This window comes from Lygodium microphyllum, chromosome 1, assembly GCF_053477565.2.
Source record: "Lygodium microphyllum isolate KBCC chromosome 1, Lygodium_microphyllum_v1.1.10, whole genome shotgun sequence".
In the NCBI taxonomy this organism is placed as follows: Eukaryota; Viridiplantae; Streptophyta; class Polypodiopsida; order Schizaeales; family Lygodiaceae; genus Lygodium; species Lygodium microphyllum.
The window spans coordinates 82,533,200-82,551,925 of NC_141135.1; the positions used below are offsets into that span (position 1 = coordinate 82,533,200).

General features: G+C 39.7%; 1 protein-coding gene across 2 annotated transcripts in view; it reads left to right on the forward strand.

Moving 5' to 3' along the window:
• LOC148041322 (mitogen-activated protein kinase kinase kinase YODA-like) overlaps window positions 1–10,106 on the forward strand; it is a 29,472-nt gene extending 19,366 nt beyond the window's left edge. The window contains exon 13 of one of the 2 annotated variants that reach the window (XM_087678923.1): window positions 9,045–10,106. The gene's annotated coding sequence lies outside the window, so the exon portion shown is untranslated. The remainder of the gene's footprint in view (window positions 1–9,044) is intronic. The other variant, XM_087678927.1, reaches the window with a different exon arrangement.
• Window positions 10,107–18,726: the final 8,620 nt, after the last annotated feature.

Genomic DNA, 18,726 nt, shown 5'->3' on the forward strand with positions numbered 1-18,726 from the left:
TAAGGGTTCGTTTCCTCATGTGGTATCAGAGCATAGGTGCTTGACACTAGAGTTATCCATAATACACAGATTACCATTTGATATGAATTTGATCGCCCCTCCCCCACATTTTCCTCTCATCTTTTTTGGCCCATCTTTCCATTGACACATATGATGTGAGGTTGGAGAAGGCGCATCTTAGTTGTGGAAGTCAACTGTTGAGATTTGCAATCACTTAGTTGGGGTTGCAAGTTTGTATACATCTTTCAATTTGTGCAAGTCATATCCTTCCTATGTTGCTCCTTCCAATGTGAAGGTACAAGTGGGTCTCTTAGGAGACCCGACCCAGTGCCAATATGATAAAGGAGATTATAGAAACCAAAAACCTTGACTGTGTATACCTGTAGGTTCTCGAAGTTTATTTGCATCATTTGAGCATGGGTTTTGGTGCTTGACAATTTCAAAGCCCAAAACACCCATCCTATCATGGAGGATCAATTGCACCTCCCTTAATAGTTTAGATCCACTTCCAAACATGGGTGGTTTTGCATATCCTCTAAGTAGATTTAGCCTCATTCCGTAATATAGGTTCGGTTATGTTTCCTTTGGGGTACTTTTGCCCACATTTTACTATTTGGCAAACATATACAGGTATAGAAGTATGGAATAAGTATGGTTCATATGCCCTTGGTTGAACCATGAGTAATGCCAACATTTGTCATTCTTTCAAAACTTAGGTGTAGGAAAAATTTCATATATTTTACCATGCATGAAGATATACATGCTAGGGTTTGCAGAAAGAAATGAGGGTGTATGAACACAATAAACAAACATCAAACCTAGGTTAGAACACAAAATATGAAAAAAGAATCTGATGAGTGAATGAATGTGATAATGAAACGAATGATGATGATGGAGTGAGATATAGAAAGGGGTGCTCAAGGAATAGAGGCTTTCCAAGAACCATTGTCTCTTGTGGGAGTGGGTTGAGGGAGAGTGTCATTCCAAGCGTTCTACTATTGCTAAACCGTTGACCAAGGAAATCCAACAAAATAAGAAGGGCAAGGTAGCTAAATTGTAACAAAAATAAGCGCTTGGAGATTAAGGACCAAATGCATGTTGAAGTGAGTCCACTTCAGACCTAAATTCCCAGCTAACAAAAGGCCCAACTCATATGTAGAATGGCTGAGAAACTAACAGCCGAAATAGATCTTACCATGTGAATGTTTTACCTAACTCACTACAACCTTTTGCACCTAAGAGCATTTGAAATGATTGCAATCGGTATTGCAAATGATGATGTTGTAAAGGTTATATCTAGTTGGTCCATGATCTAGAAAGACCAAGAATACATCTATCATAAGTTGGAGACAGTACGGTAGTAGGGTAGATGTCCAAATGCAGTAGTGTTAGGCTGAGGACGACAAAATGCAGCATATTACTTGTCGATGATCTCTGTAGGAGAGTGCAGCAGCTGGCAGTCAAAAGAGGTTATGAGTATAGGCGATTGCTGCAGATGAAGAAGATGATGGATAGGAGCCATGTATCACAAACGTAGCCTCTAGGTGGTGGTGATGATCAACACAACAGCAGAAGATGGAGAGGGCGGAGAACCAAAATATAGGCTTGAATAAGTCCTCTAGGGGTAGGGTGGCGGCAAGTTGAAGGAGAAGGAATGTTGATAAAGAGAATGCAGTGGTTGGCATGAATGAAGAGTGATGAGGATGGATGTCCCCAACATTAATGTTTATCCTATTGTTAAAATTATATGGCTTTTTAGTGCATAATTCTTTTTGGGGTTGTTTTTGTGGAGTCAAATTAGGGAGTGACTCTGCTCTTTTTCACCCAAAAAGTCCCACCTCAAAGAGACTAGGGTATCAAAATAGGGGAGATGGTCAATTAACCAAGCACCCTTTTACAAGGATGAAATGATGTAATGAAATGCAAAGGGTAGATACAAAAGGGAAGGGATGCTAATGTTGAAGACAAAAAGGCAATACCAAAACTTGAGTGTACCATGTGAGAGGAAAGCAACTCCTTCTAAACCATGGATGTTGACACTGAAAGAAGAGGAGCTTATGTTGACTCATGGTGTTGAGAACTTGATGAAGAAGTCGATGAAGTAGAAGCATCTCAATTGGAAAAGCTATGTTGGAAAAGCAGTTGCTATTGTGCCATCAAGAGATGCTTGAAGCTTAGCCTTGGTAGGGGAAGCCTCCATGTTGGTTGAAGAAACATGGCTCAACCAAGAGAGAATATGAAGCCACTTCATGGAATGGCCATCAAACCTTGTCTCTTGCATAGTCGGGATGGGTGCACCTTGCAGTGTTAGTCTTTAATTGAAATACAAAGCAAACATGTAAGTACCAAAAGAGACTCAAACTTGTATTTAGGTGCTTCATATTGAGATGCTTTGGTGCTAAGATAAGAAAGGAAACAAAGTGAAGCTAAAGTAAAAGTAGAATGCAATGAAGGATTTAAGAATGAGTGAGAGTCTTGATATGTAGCTTACAGATAAATGAGCCTATGGGCTTGACTTGATGAGCCTAAGGAGCTATGAGTAGAAGAAATGCTAGACTAGCCAAAAATATCTAAAGCAACTAGAAGAAACTCGCCTAAGGGTAGGGCTACCATTGTGCATGTCCTTCGATAGTTGTTTGTAGAAAGTGTCATGAGGGAGAGAAGCATGTGGATTGTGGATACATCATGAGTTGATGTGGGGGTGCCTAAAGGGCATTGTGGCGTAAAGTCTAGTATGGGTGGTCCACAAGGTCGACTGACCTTACCTTCAACTATCCCAAAAGATGTTGATTGAGGGGGCCATCCAAAAGCCATATTACTAACACATTACTACGGGGTCATGTAGACACTAGGAATAGTAGGGAGAATTGGATGAAGTTTTGGATCAAGACCCCTTCGTGGTTGCCTAGGGGAGTATCATCCGCGGTGTTCTTGAGGTTTTGATGGGTATTGGGAGAAGGTCCAAGAGTGCTACTTTGGGCCTTGGAGTGACACATTTGTCCACATGATCTAGGTGCTAGCAATGGATACAATATATATTCTTTTTGGGAATGTTTTTCCAAATTGGTTTGATTCTATCCAAAGAGAAGGGGTGCCAATTTTGAGAGCTCTTGCCACCTCTTGGATTTCCCCTTTGTAGAAGTGAAAACCAAAGCCCCTTTGTGACAGGTAGGGGGGCTTTTGTAGACTTGGTGATGTAGTCAAGAGTAATGCAATAGCTAACATTGGAAGTCGTAGAAGGTTGGGAATTGGATCAATAATATGAGTTGGTGCACAAAATGAAAGTATTTGGATAGTGAGTGTAGGGATGGGGAATGGAGCAGACTTGGCTATTTGATCCAAAGTGCCCACCATGTATTGTTGAGATATGCGTAGTGGATTCAATTGTGTAACTGTGCTGACTAGGAAGAGTCATGGTTGCCTATTGAGTAGCCCAATGAGGTAGGATAGGCCAATATAAGTGCTGGTGGATAACCCTATGCTTGAGTGGCCCATGGAGTGTGTGTTGGCACACCATAAGCATGGAATTCATGTTTGTGTGTTTGAGGGGCTTAGGGTAAAGATCTGGGGGCGCAAGAGGGATGCCCAACACATTGCACTAGGATAGATAAGTATGCTCACTTGTGGGTAGATGGAAGGAATAGTGTGTATAGGTGGCATTCTTGATTATAGAGTACTAGGGTGCAAAGTGGCATATGCACCTAAGGATGCCTAAAGAAGAGCTAACACCTAGATGTGCAGGTTCCAAGCTAACCCGAGGGAATGAAAAGGAGCTTGAAGAAGATCCTAAGCCTATAGTGCTAGACAAAGATGGAATAGGACCTAGATTGAAAGATGCAAGGGTGAGTAGTGTAGTAGGTATACTTGTAAGCACCTAACACCTAGATGTGTAGGAACAAGCTAACTTGAGGGAATGAAAAGGAGCTTGAAGAAGATCCTAAGCCTGTAGTGCTAGACAAAGATGGAATAGGACCTAAAGTGAGATATTCAAGAGTGGAGCTTAATTTTGAAAGTAACGTAGCAGGTATACTTGTAAGCATGCTTCTATTTCTAGAGCCTTCTTTGTTTTCATTCACACATGAGTATTGATCTAGGTCTCTAAAGTAACTTACAATCTTTTTTTGCAAAATAGGAGAAACAAAGAGGGGTCTTGACTTGTACAAATCAAATGGATTACATAAACGTGACACTAGGCTTGGTTGAGATGAAGATGATGGATTACAAACTGTTTAGAGGTGGCCATCCTCACCTGATTGCTGTGCACTTTTTGTTGGAGTGTAATAAGCCACCTTCTATGCATGCATTCCATGAACTTCGCATTTGACATCCTCTCAACATTTGTGACACTTGTAGAAGAGGAGGGAGATGATATGTTGTCCTCCACATCGAGAGAATAATGCTGCCTTGGGGCTTCCAATGAAGAAGAGGCTTGAGCAAACATTATGTGCTCCCAAGATTGAGTTTGAGACACCATGAGCTAGTTGCATTGCGGTGCAAACCAATGCTTTTCATGATAGCTGCTTTTCATGATACCTGTGTAGGATACTCTTTAGAAGAGCATTGGCTTTGGTACCATGTGAAGATACGGTAGGGTTTGCACAAAAAACACTGAATGTGTACAAAGACTACTAACACACAAGGAACTCATAGAAGAACATAAAAATGCAAAAGAAACATTTGATGAATGAATGAATGCAGTGATGTGATAAATGATGGAGCAAGATACTGGGTTCCAATAGCCATTGTCTCTTGTGGGATTGAGTTGAGGGAGAGTGTCATCCTTTGATTATGGATATTGATGTAGCAAGACCACCAATGTTAAAATGCAGATCTAGTGCACAGGGCTGAAGACAGCAGGGTGGATATTGAAATGCAACATTGTTGAAGTTGAGGGTGACAAAATGTAGCAATCTATCACCTGGCAAGTGTCTTGGTAGGGGCATGCAATAGTTGGGAGCCAAAATGCTGCCACCTCCAGAGGCTATGAGTATAGGCGATTGTTGTGGATTGGAGGTATGAAATGAGTTTCAAAGATGGAAAAGTAACCATGAAAGCTTCTCTCTCTCTCCTTTCCTTTCCTTTTCTTTTCTATTGATGGAACAATACTACACATGGTTCAACCCTAGTATAGTCCCATCGTATAGTTATTTTCAGTATATTTTCGATATTGTTTCATAGGCCACCCACTTATTTGTAATGTTATCTTTACCTTACTGATGAGATGACATTAGACATAGATGTACTCTGGATTTTGTCTCATAGGCCACATTGGCCTTATGTAGACGTTAATATATCTTTCATTCTTTCTCTCTCTCTCTCTCTCTATAATATATATATATATATATATATTATAGAAGCCATCAATATATGCATGCATCATGGATAATAACTCAAACAAAATTCTTGCAATTAATGCCTTTAGTTTTGATGTTAGCACGTCAAATGAATTCATGATAAACATTGATTTATAAAATTTCAAACATAATTTTAGGATAGGGTTTTTCTTGAAAGTTTAAACTAGGTGCATTGTACAGGTATCATACTTATAAGAAATGCCTAGGTATGAAACAAGTTTTCTAAGCTTATGAAACATGTTTCTTGGCAAATATGTGCTGCCCCATACCACCACACCCACATCCACACCCAACCCCCCAAAACCACCACCGCCACTCTCTAGGAAGGATGATTGTTAATTACAAATTGATGGCCAAATTTCTCTCTTCAATAAGAGCCCCAAAAGTGACAAATTCAAATAACTTTAAAAAAGTTCTTGGAGGTATCCATACGACCTATTCAAACCTATAAAAAGGGGGCTAAGGGGGAGCCTTCATTCACATTGCTAATCTCACCATTGTACATTGAAGTGACTAGCCTCTCCACATAGCCTCTTGATGTCCACCTTGGTTGCCATGCCTCCTAATGTCACAAGGACTTTGAAATTCTAATGCATTGCTTAGTGTGTGAATTACTGTTAATCAAATGTGCAAATGTGTGAGGTGCACGTGATGTGCAAGTTAGTTATTACACAATGACAGGCCAAGGACCTCAAGATGTGAATGGATGTCAAAGACAAGAGTTGTAATAAGTTATATTAGTCAAGTACTAGTTGGTGTACTTAGTGATAGATTTTGGCTCATAATATTTTATTAGCCATTAATATTAGTGGTCACATTAGGAACTAGATGTTAATTAATTAATTAATACGAGTTTAAAGGGTAATAAACGCTTAGGATTGCTTGGATCACAAATTGGCCTAGCCAATTTAATTGTTGGCTAGTATAGTTAATTTTTTGAGTAGGAATTAATAATTAAATTATTTTTTAGAATTAATATTCTGAAAATTAATTTAATTGGGCTCAAACTTGCTGAAAAATGCATTTAGAAGGTTGCCACTTGTCAAATCATTTCCATGCAAAAATCTCATTCCACATTGTGGAGGTTAGGAGAGGAGGGGAGAGAGCTGTTGTTGCAAGTTTCCAGCCATTGGCGATTAGCCCAACCATTGGAGGTTATCAAAGAGCTGCTCCTAGTTGATCATGATTTTGGAGGTAGGTGACAGTCCCTATAGCTTGCCTACATGCAGGTGACAACAATTTTGGGGTCCACAAGGGCATGCAACTGCATGTGGGTCTTTTGTTGATGGTGGGCTGCAGTTAATCATCCAAATCATCCATTCACAAAAAGGCAACATTGAATATCAGCCAATTTTTGCGATAAAATTTTGAAACTTCTCTCTCTCTAGCTTCCTCTCTATTTTCTCAGCCAATTCATTGCTTTCCTCAAGAGATCTCAGCCAAATTCAGTCCTAGGAGGTTACAATCAAATAATTTCTACTGTTAAACCCTAATTTATAGTAGAAATTAGGGTTCACCAGCCACCTTGGGCAGAGTGCTGAAAAATTGGGGCCTAATACTTGAAATTCAGCAGCTGCTATTGGGGGATTTCAGAGAATTTCAAGAGGCCAGCCAGCCAACCTTTAGTTTGAGGCAGAATTTGTCTTCCAAGGAGCAAATTGTAAGTCAATCCCCTAGCAAACCAAGGGGAAAATTGGTTTGAAGGCTTGCTAGTTGCTATCAACAGCAAGATGTATTGAAGATTAAGTTGTAACATTTATATTTCAGTTCGTGAATTTTATGCTTGATGTAATTAGTGTTTAATTAGGTTATTTACCACTCTTTCATTGAAAGAAAGGTTGTTGTCACCTAGGTTGCCATGACTTCACCATCAGCTGCCACGTCATCATCCACAGCAATCACTGTTCTCTGCAGCTTGAAATGCAGTCTTGGCTGCCCCAACTGCTTACGCTACTGCTCCACATCAAGATGCATCTTGCTCTTAAAACACAGCTGTTTGATGCCTTGGGTGCAGCCTGTGCTGCTTTGATTGCTGCCACCAGCCAAAACATAGATTCTCCTTCATCATTAGCACCCAAATGCAGATCTTAGGGCACAGTCCTGCACTCTTAACCCAAGTGTTAAATGGTTGCTTAGATTCCAGATCCATGTGAGTGATGAGTCTTTGAGGACACACTCCACCCTTTGCTGTGCATGGTGTCATCCAACTCAACAACTACGCACAACTGGACCACATCTATAAGCTTTCATGACCCTTGAGCCTGCATTATTTTAGAGAGAGTTGCAGTTGGATTAGAAAATCATTTAGGACTTATCTTTATGGTGTGGTGTGAATGGTCCTTAGGTAGGTGCAAAGTGAGGATGCCTCTAGTTTTAGTAAAAGCTTTCCATAAAGGTAGGTCCATCTCTAGTTATAGGAAGTCTTGTGCAGAGTGGTACACACATATCTAGTTTTCCCAGCCTTGTGACGGCTCCTGCTTGCTTTATCGGGTTTCCCTTTCTTGGAAGATTTGGAGCATCACCAGCCTTCTTATAGCTGTGTTTTTCAAGTACCACACTTGATTGTGCGGCATTCTCACACTCTGACCTGTTGGTGCTGCATCTTCCATCTCCCCAACCTGCTGGTGTTGCATTTTCCATGTTATTTTTCTATGTGGGATGTGAAGTGAGATTCCCATAAATGTATTTTGTGCCCCTCATGGCAACTGATGGTTCCTCTCTATGATTTGCCGATGGCAAGGGTAACTGAGTGTTCCTCTCTACAATTTGCTGATGCCAAGTACTGCAATTTTAATTTTTATAGAAATGTGTATGTGTGTGTGTGCAATGCACGTGGGCCAGGGATTGCACATGTACCCTGCACGTGTGTGATGCAGGAAGAGTTGGCTTATAAGCGTTGGGAAAACTCAAAAGCAAACAGGGAAAAGCAAAAGAAAAGCCAGTTGTGAGTAGTGTAATTGAGCCTTCTAAAAACCTGGCTTCACCTTCTATGTTTATGGCTGTGAACCTGAGTAGACTCTTAAGCTGAAACCATGAACTGTTGACCAGGGTCATTAGTTAATTGAAGTGTCTATGAAGCTCCTTCAGACAACATCACAGCTGCCCCATATCATTTTTGCGAATGCTCTCAGCTGCTACAGTTTCTGTTGCAATAGTTCTTAATTGCTACAAGAGGCATCACAATTGGACTAGAATACTACAGAATGTTTGCATGTAATTCAGAATGGCCCAAAAGTTTGCACTGATCTATTGCAGCCAGAATTTGCTAGGCCGGTTAAAGGCCTTGATGAGGAAGATTGAAATGGACTCTCTTCTCTTTCATTGTGAGAATCCAAGCTTGAGATCCTAATCTCTTGCATTGAAATCCATATTTTAAGAAAGACGATTATGAAGAAGGGGCTTAGATTTTATTCTGACACAATACTGTTTTATGCTCTAGATTATAATGTCTTCCAGTTTTATTCTGACACAATGATGTTTTATGCTCTAGATTATAATGCTATGAAGAAGGGGCTTAGTTTTTATTCTGACACGATACTGTTTTATGCTCTAGATTATAATGTATTCCAGTTGTCTTATAATTATTTGCATTTTAAGAGTGAGTAATTCTACAAGCTAAGCTTAACCATCATATAGGGAGGGAGGGAGACATGGAGGGAGGTAGGGATTCTGAAGCCACGTATGATGCAGGTTGTGAAATATATGAAGATGATCATGGTTGGCACATCTGAGGATGGGTAGGTCGAGATGTGGCAAAGCAGCTCATACCCTTCTGATACTGGCTCAAGCTCTGAATGGTTCAGATAGTTCGTTTTTAGTTTATTTGAATTCGTTGAAGATGATTCCAAAAGTGCATGGCTCATCCATTGATCTGCCACTCTGTTTTTCTATCTCCCTTGCAGCATCCTGTGAGGTAAGTGTTCCATTATGAATGCACCGCTTTCCTCCAGAAACAGGAATGATGCTGCAAAATTTGTACATTTTTTTGTTCAATTAGATCTGAACAGCTGTCTGTGCAAGGATGGCTATATATGAGCAGCAACTGTATTCTATAGTGTCGAGCGGATCTATTTTTGGAATTTCTCCATAAAGCTGTAACATTAGGGGATCTTTGTATTTTCTGAGATCCCTTTCAACTTTGTAAAGATTTTTAGGCCTCTGAATTCATGTTCTCTCTATGGGATAGCTGGTTATTTTTTTCAATTGTATTTTGGTGTGTGCAACCCCCGGTTCTGACAAGACCAGCCTAAAGCTGACACCATTGAACCAGAGCTACTGTTCAAGGACTGACAGCTGGTTGGATTGTTTGAGCCTACAAGCATACTTTCTGCAAATTATTGTAGACTGAACAGGCAGATCATAGCGGTTTATTTCACATACATTGACACCATCATCTACCATTGCAATGCAAGTGGTGTTTGAAACTTTGAGCATCTATCATCCTCTGCAAAACTGTCTAGAGATACATTTCACTGTTGGTGCTTGTGGGACCATTGTTCTTTTGATTATTTTCCATAAGCAGCAAGGATGTTGAAAGTAACAGATTGGAAGGTTTGAATAGGTGGTTCAATCACAGTGCACAATTGCACTTTTTCATGAAACAATGAAGTTTCTAAGGTAGACTATTGAGCAAGTATATACATAACATACATTGTATGTGATCAGTTTGTGACCGAAGGTTTTCTTGTATGAGCTTTTGGAGCTTAGTGTCTTGCCCATCAAAACCCTTTTTGTTCACAAGTAATTAATGGCAGTAAGAAGGTTATGAAGCGAGTATTTCAAAAGTTGAACTGATGCCTGGTAACTTGGGAGCTAGAATGTTAAAGCACTGTGGTAAACCATTAATATGTATGTAAGAGGTTTGGAAGATGCACAAACATCAATTTGGATGTCAGAAACAGTGTGAATTTCATTTGCTATATCTATCCCACAGCTTGCACATGTGGCACGCATACAGAGAATGTTGATTTGTAGCTTTTTTCTCGAAGTTGTGAGTTGTCTAACTGAATGTACAAATCCTGTTACTGCTAGTTGCACATCCTGGTATTTTCCAGTAAGTTAACAGCAACTTCTTTAACCGTAACCAGGCACAGACACAGCTCATTTTTGGCCAGTTGCACGTGCTTATTGACAAGTATGGGTGTAAACAATTATTTCCGATCATAGATATTGTCTAGCAGAGTTGCATGGGTTGCACATGGTAGACTTTTACTGCTTTCTCTCTGCCTACATCTCTATGGTCTTTATTGTTGCATGATGATGGTAATGTAATTATGCTACTTCGTTTTGACGTTTGCTTGTGTTACTTGGATCCTTTAGGAGATTCACTGGTAGTTTTTGCATTCAGGTGCATTGCAAGTTTGCAGGTTTGTAATCTCATGCATTCAATTGTCTAGTTTATGCATAATTCTGCGTTGCTTGCATAATTTACTTGCAAGCGCTGTATAGAAAATGTTGTATACATAATCCATTGATTAGCACATAAATATAATTAGTCTCTAGTGTTTAAAAAATGTTTCTCAAAGTTTATCTTGCACTACTGTTTTTCTAATTGTAAAATTATTTTTTAAAGTTACTAGTTTCTTTTGCATGTGCTGCTTAATAGAGTTTGTATTGTATGGACATGATGCATTAGAAAGGCATGTGTCGGATCACGTCTTACTCCTGTTTAAAAAAACAGGAGAGAGATTAGTTTGTACATTAGAACATGTAGTTTTGTGTATATATCTAGCAATATGCTAGGACACAAATTGTTACTTGTAGTGTTGAGTAGTAACACATTAGGGGTTTTTGGGTTGAATCATGGGCCCTCTGAGAAAGTCAATGGTAGAATATTCTCAAAATGTTGGGGTATAGTAAATTTTTCACAAACAAGCTACAACTATTTGAAGTTTCCAAACTTAGATTCTACCCCACAAGGGGTCCATATCTTGTTAACCCATATATTACTATGAAGCTCTTTGATTCTACTCATCAAGGGTCCCTCATCTTGTTGATCCATATATTATCGTAAAGCTCTTCGATGTATAGAATTGAAGTTTGTTGAGGTATGTATTGACATTTTTTTAGCCTTTCATGTTGAGTATTGGGATATGGTGCATGTTGTAGTTCTCTCTCTCTCTCTCTCTCTCAAAATGCTTTGTGTGCTTAGATGTAAAGTATTTAACCAGGACTGATCTATGCTACAATATCTCTCACACACACACACACACACACACACACACACACACACACACACACACACACACACACACACACACAGTGTTATGCACACAATACACGACACATACCGCGCGTGATGCCTAGCACTACATGGTAATCATGGGATGATTCTCAAACATCTCAAACTTTAATTTTTCAAAATAATACATGAAATAGAAAATGATCTCGAGACAATACAAACATGCATCTCTCTCTCTCTCTCTCTCTCTCTCTCTTTGCATGTTTGCTTGTCTCTCAAAACAACCCCAACAAACCCCACCCACCACCCCCCCCCCCCCCCCCCCCCCCCCCCCCCCACCTTCTTTCATATGCTTCCACCACATCTTAGACCAAATGAATGCAAGCTTGTACAACCTTTCAAATCATCTAGACATGGAGCTTTCCTTTTGAGGTAGAGCATAGCCTATATGTAGCATCCTTGTTCAAGATAGATGACGAAGAAATTTGGGAATAAATTAATATGAACCATTGAACTTACATCCAAATGATAAGAGTTACCTTTTGTTGAGTTGACATGGAGCATGTCGAAATCAGGCAATTAATTATCAACTATATCAACAAAGCGAAGAAAGAATCAAACAATTTCCTCAATGTAATACATTGACACCTTGTTGAATTATTCAAGTGCGAAAGAGAGGGCTTATCACTTAATGCATGAGGATATCAACAATCGTAAAGGGGGGCTCAAAGAGGTTCCTAGATTAGAATAAGATTGTTAGCCACATGTCATTGATGGGCTTAGTAAAATAAGAGAGGAAGTCCACTATCTACAAGAGGAGGAGAAGTAAAGAAAAAGAAAGGCTATGTCTTGGATAAAAGTCCAAAAAAATATGCAAAAGCAAGTGGAGGAAATTCAATAGTGGGTGCAACTGGTGAAAAAGGAAAATGATAGATAAGCTCTCCTACCAATATTGACATCAATGGTGTTTTGGAAGGAGAATAATGTGGGAAGGTATGTGTACTACAAGTACAAGCATTTGGGCCAAGAGTTCATCAATGGTAGAGGAGGATGCAAAGGAGCTATATGTAAAGATGGACATCAAAGAAACCCTACATGGATTAGCTTTTGGAGGATAGGTAAGAGTTGAAACAAATAGATTGGAATGGATGAATGTGGAAAAGAACCCAATAGAGACTTCTTAGCACAATGTAGGACACTAAGGGAATAATGTGTGTTTTTGGGAGATGACCTTACTCTATCCAACTAGCCTACATGAGGAAGTGTATGCCCAAAATTAGGTAGCTAGGAAGGAAGATAAGATGGCTTTCTATAGGGTAGGAGGACTAGCAATCTTGGTGAAACACACCAGATGATAGTGTGAAACATTGTAATGAATCACTATGGCTATACATAAGTCCATTTGAGGAGTTAGCACATAGGATGGAGACATGTATCATGCATGGTAGTTGAGGCTTTGATGGAGTGGAAATTTTCTCAGAGAGGAATTTTGCGTAGTGATGCAAGTAGTTTGTCGAGATGACTAGGTTAGATTTGTGTGGGTTTGGAGGTAAGGTGAGAAACACACCTTGTGCATCGCCATATGCTACTTCTCTCTTACGACGTCTCCTCCCCTTAAAAGAAAAATCATTGTACACAACCTTGGATGAGGACACCTAAGAGTTCTCTAGAGAGGGTGACATCTTACTATGGGATATTAATGCTCAAGTATCTTGTCACCAAGTATATTTTTTGACACATCAGAGGAGACGCAACATGAGTAGGACTTGGTAGAGCTATGAATAGAACCCACCTCATAGGACGTGGGGAATGTACGAAGTGTGAGGGATATCTCATTGAGATGGATACTTTAAGTCAAATAGGTGTTTTGATGTAGGGAGCCGTTGAGGCTCAATTTGGGGGTTGCCATAGTCCTATTTTGAAGTATTTGGACAACCAATAGTGGCTAGATTCAAGGATGTTTTAAGTTGGTCTTTGGATTACTTGACAAGAGATTCAAGTTATGTATTTGGTGTATGCAAGCATGGGGCTACTTAAGTGCATGGATAGCTTGTTATTTCAAAAGTATGGGGTTAGCTTAAGTGGTAAAAGTATTGGGCATGCTTGTTTTGCAAATCATCCCATGCTCGTGTTTGCTAATAGAGAAGACTAAAGAGAGATCAAATTAATGTTTTGCTAAGATTATGATGTCTATGGGCTTATTGTTCAAGTGCTCTAGGCGAAATTTTGATGCTTTTTTAAGAGTTGGTCTATCATGCCATTTCTCTCAAGTTTTTTATGTTCTAGGATCAATAAAACATTAGTTGTATTAAAAAGAAACCTCCTTTGTAACTTTTGGATTAAGGTAAACCAAGCTAGAACCACTTTTACAAGTACTCGCTACAAAAATGTATCTTGAAGTGTAGAGTCATGGTGTTGACCTCTTCAATCTTTGCCTTCTGTTTATCCTCTTTTTTGCCATCGTCATCACTTTTTTGCTTTTCTTTATTCAAGGTAACAACTTGAAATAGTTATTCTTGATGCCATCCTTTTTGTTCGTAGGAAGTAGATTCAACATATTTTTTTAAATAACATTTGATTCTCAAGGTCTTTATATTGCAATATTTTCCCCTTATATTTGACCTCTCTCTATCTATAAGTGCATTAGAGCTCTTGAAACTTACATTACTATTTCTATTTACCTCTTGCATATGTAAGTTGCTTTTCGCATCGCTACTAGTCAATCCACTAGCAGGTATCTAGTTACTAATGAGGGAGAAAATGTGTACTTGTGGCCTCTACACAAATGGGATCAATCTCCTCATTAAGGGTATGAAAGGGGAATCACCTAGCCAAATTAGAAATGAGATAGGCACTTTTTACACATGAGTAGAGAGAAAATGATGGTGATGATGTAGAGAGAGAAAGAGCGGGGAAGGTGTAGTGCAATATGAAGCAAATAAATGAAGACATTAATATTAATAGTTAAAACCAATGTATCCCAAACCCAAAATGGTAGTAGAGGAGACATGCACACTTAAGTAGAGAGGTAACAATGGTGACGATATAGAAGGAGAAATATGAGGAGGGGGTGGAGGGGTTTGAGACTAGTGGATTAGGGAGGATGGGGATAATGGAGGGATGGAGAGTGTGAGAGGATAAGGGTGATGGTAAATGGGGGTGAGGGTACGATGAAGTGGGGGCAAGGAGGGTGAAGGAGTTGAAGAATGGGTGGGGAAGCGAGAGAGAGGGAGAGGGGGTGTGCGATAAAGTGGGAAAGGAGGCTAGGAGAGTGGAGAGGGATGGGGGAATGATGAAGGAAAAGAAGAGAATAGAGGTACAAAGATAGTGATGGTAGAATGGAGTATGTATGTCTCTCCCCCGGTAGGCTCAAAGGGGTTTCCTTTTATAGGCACTTGGCTGGATTATATTATTTGCTAACCTTAATTAATCAAGTATTAATCTTGACTAACTAGAGCCCCAAATTGGATGATGCACTAGGTAATGTAAGGCAGTGCATAGTCTCCCTTCATAATACATTTTGTTGTCTTGTGTAGTTAAGTCTTCATAGTCAAGCATTTCAGAGAAAATAATAAAAAATATAAGGTAAATTATAAATGATAAAAAATATGAGAGAGAGTTGTACATGTACATTACTAGTATAATGTGAGATTTTATAATATGGGGTGAATAATTTTACAAAGATTTGAGTAGAGAGAATGTGAAAAAATATATATATATATACACTTTTTACAAGATGTTCTAATCCTCCAAAAGGAAAAGAAACTTACTTTTGAGAGAGATTTATAGAGGAAAATGCTTTAAATAATAATTGACGAGAGTCTAAAATCTCCACCATTGTAGATGTGGCCTTTGTCATTATGAATCCTTTTGTGCACAAATATATTGTTGCCTTTTCTTTTTTTGGTGGCCCAAAGCTTTTTCCATGCATGCACCATTTATAAAACTCCAAATATTAAAATAAGTCTAGATAGTATAGAGAAAAGGAGGGGATATCATAGGTAATTTAATAACAAACTAGGAAAAGTGAGAAGCATGAAAAAATGAAAATATAAGAGAAAAGAAAAAGGAAATTGAATGTATATACCACATGGGAGAGTTATTGAAGTATTTTTCTTAAAAACTCAAAAACATGTGGATCCAAGCTTGACTTCACCAACTCTTTTCATTTTTAAAGATTTTGGTTTCAAGTGACTGAAAAATTTGAATTTTTTGTAGAGGCTATCTTCATATCCCCTTGTTCTCAGGGGGTTACTTCCTTGTATGCTTGGTGCCATTTTGTTAAATATAAAGGAGACTCTTATGCTCAACTCCAAGGTTTTTTAAATATCACGTGTCCCACCTCCAAATCCATCTAAGCCCACTGCTAAAATTATTATAGATAAATATTTTTAAAGAGGATTACTTTTAAAAAAGAAATCTCCTAAGAGAAAAATAGATCACTTTTATTTGGTACAAATGTGCAAGCCTTTACAATCATTGCTTCTTATATAAGGCTTAAACTATACACCCCAAAGCTATGTATACCTTACGGGATTCTAAGATGAGGTTCACATGGAAAGAATTAAAGGTTGTGAAATGCATCCCATCACTAATTGCAATTCTAAAAGTATCCTAACTTTCAAGTAAGGTGACAAGCAAAAACATAGCCTTCACTAAGTAGTCAAATGCAATATTTTATGCTAGCAACTAACGAAATAAGTATTAAACTCATATCAACTACCCTCAGTATGCGTTATGGTAAAATAGATTGATTTAGAGAGAGTTATCCCATGCCATGCTTATATTTCCATGCCTTTAGGCTTTCATGTTTGCATTTGATGTTGGGGGTAAAGGCGCCTCCGCCTAGCCGCCTGTGTATTACTACACTGACAATCACCGTCACTGTACACTGCAGGTGGCAGGCGCCCGTTACCGTCACTTTATTCTTTATTCTTTTAGTGATAGTTTGAATAAAGGAAGGCCCGGTCACACATTGTGACTGTTGGAGTTCCCATTTCTTGTTTCTCTCTTTCTTGCTCTTCCTCTCTCGCCATAGCTCTCAAGTGCAAGCTTCGAGACAGACATCCACATGATAGATTTTAGCCCTCGATGTATTATGTCTTGGTTACAGATGTAGGAGAGCCTTTCACTTATGATGAGGCTATGCGCAGGGGTGAGAGTCACTCCTGGGAGAGGGCTACTTAGTCTGAGATAGACTCCTTGGATAAGAATGACACTTGGGATTTGATTTCCTTGCCTACGAGCAAGAAGGCTTTGGCATGCAAGTGGGTGTACAAGCTGAAAAGTACCCCTGGACACCCCAAGCTGGCATACAAGGGTAGACTAGTAGCAAAGGGTTTTAAGCAGAAGCATGGTGTGGACTTTGATGAGGTCTTTTCTCCTGTGGTTAAGATGACCACCCTGCGCTTAGTCTTGGCTTTGGTTGCTCAGCTTGACTTGGATTTATACAAGATGGATGTCAAGACAACTTTCTTACATGGGGACTTGCATGATGAGATTTATATGGAGCAGCCTAAGGGCTTCGCAGAACCTGGCAGGGAGCACCTAGTGTGCAAATTGAAGAAAAGTCTTTATGGCTTGAAGCATGCACCTAGGGAGTGGTATCATAAGTTTGATGCCTTTATGCAGTCATAGGGCTACAACAGGAGTGCTATGGATCCATGTCTTTACATGAAGAAAGCCCGTGATGATTCTTTATTGATTTTGGTACTCTATGTGGATGATATGCTGATAGCAAGGAAAGCTCATGATGAGCTAGATGCTCTTAAGGCTCAGCTCAAGAAGAGCTTTGAGATGAAAAATCTGAGACATGCCTCTCACATACTTGGTAGGTGCATTAGACGCGATAGGCATCATGGACTCCTCTACTTGTCATAGAGGGAGTACATTCATAAAGTCCTTGAGCGCTTCCACATGCAGGACATAAAGCCTATTGGCTGCCCATTGCCTTCTTATGTGAAGGTATCACAGGCTGATTGTCCACAGACAGATGAGCAGAGGGCCGAGATGGCCAAGATTCTCTATGCATCCGCATTGGGAAGTATTATGTATGCCATGATAGCCACTCGTCTAGATATTGCCTTTGCAGTTGGTGTTGTGGCATGCTATATGGCTACACCTAGCAAGAAGCATTGGGATGCCGTGAAAGGTATCATGAGGTACCTGAAGGACACTGCAGATATGTGCATATGCTATGGCAGCCAGGATACAGGAGTCATGGGGTACACTAACTTTGATTATGTAAGACATGCAGATAGTAGGAAGTCCACTTTCGGCTATGTATTCACCTATGCTGGAGGTACTGTTTCTTGGATGTCCAGGGTGCAGAAATGCACGGTCCTTTCTATTAGAGAGGCCGAGTATGTTGCAGCCCCACTGAGGCTTGCAAGGAGGCCATTTGGTTTGCTGACCTTGGTATTGATGCTACCCCGATATTGCATTCGGATTCTATGAGCTCTATTCAGTTAGCCAAGAATCCGGTCTTCCATGCGAAGACGAAACACATTGAGGTGAGGCATCACTTCATACGTGGGGTTGTTGAGGACAAGTCTGTTGACCTTGTCAAGATCTCGGCGGTTGACCAGAATCTTGCAGATCTGCTCACGAAAAGCCTCTCTACAGAGCGCTTTGCCTTCCTCAAGAGGTTGATGGGGGCGTGGGATGAGATGACATCTTTCCTCATCCTGTTGTACATGTGTACATGTTGTACTGTCTTTTTTCTTTTTCTTTTTACTCCTCACGAGGGCAGATTCGCCTTTAAGTGGGAGGTTGTTGGGGGTAAAGGCGTCTCCGCCTAGCCACTCGTGTATTACTACATTGATAATCACCACCACTATATACTGCAGGTGGCGGGCGTCGGTCACCGTCACTTTATTCTTTATTCTTTTAGTGACAGTTTGAATAAAGGAAGGCCTGGTCACACATTGTGACTGTTGGAGTTCCCATTTCTTATCTCTCTCTTTCTTGCTCTTGCTCTCCCGCCATAGCTCTCAACTGCAAGGCTTCGATCCTTATCACCTTTCATTTGATAGGCTTAATCTGCTTATTTTTGCACCAATGGATCATAAGTCTTCTTTCTTATATGAAAAGTTTATGCTATCCAATATTTTTATATTAAACAATGCATTTTTCGGAGTAAAAGATGAAGCGAGAAGCACTATAGTGTTTGTAAACAAATAAGTAAACAAA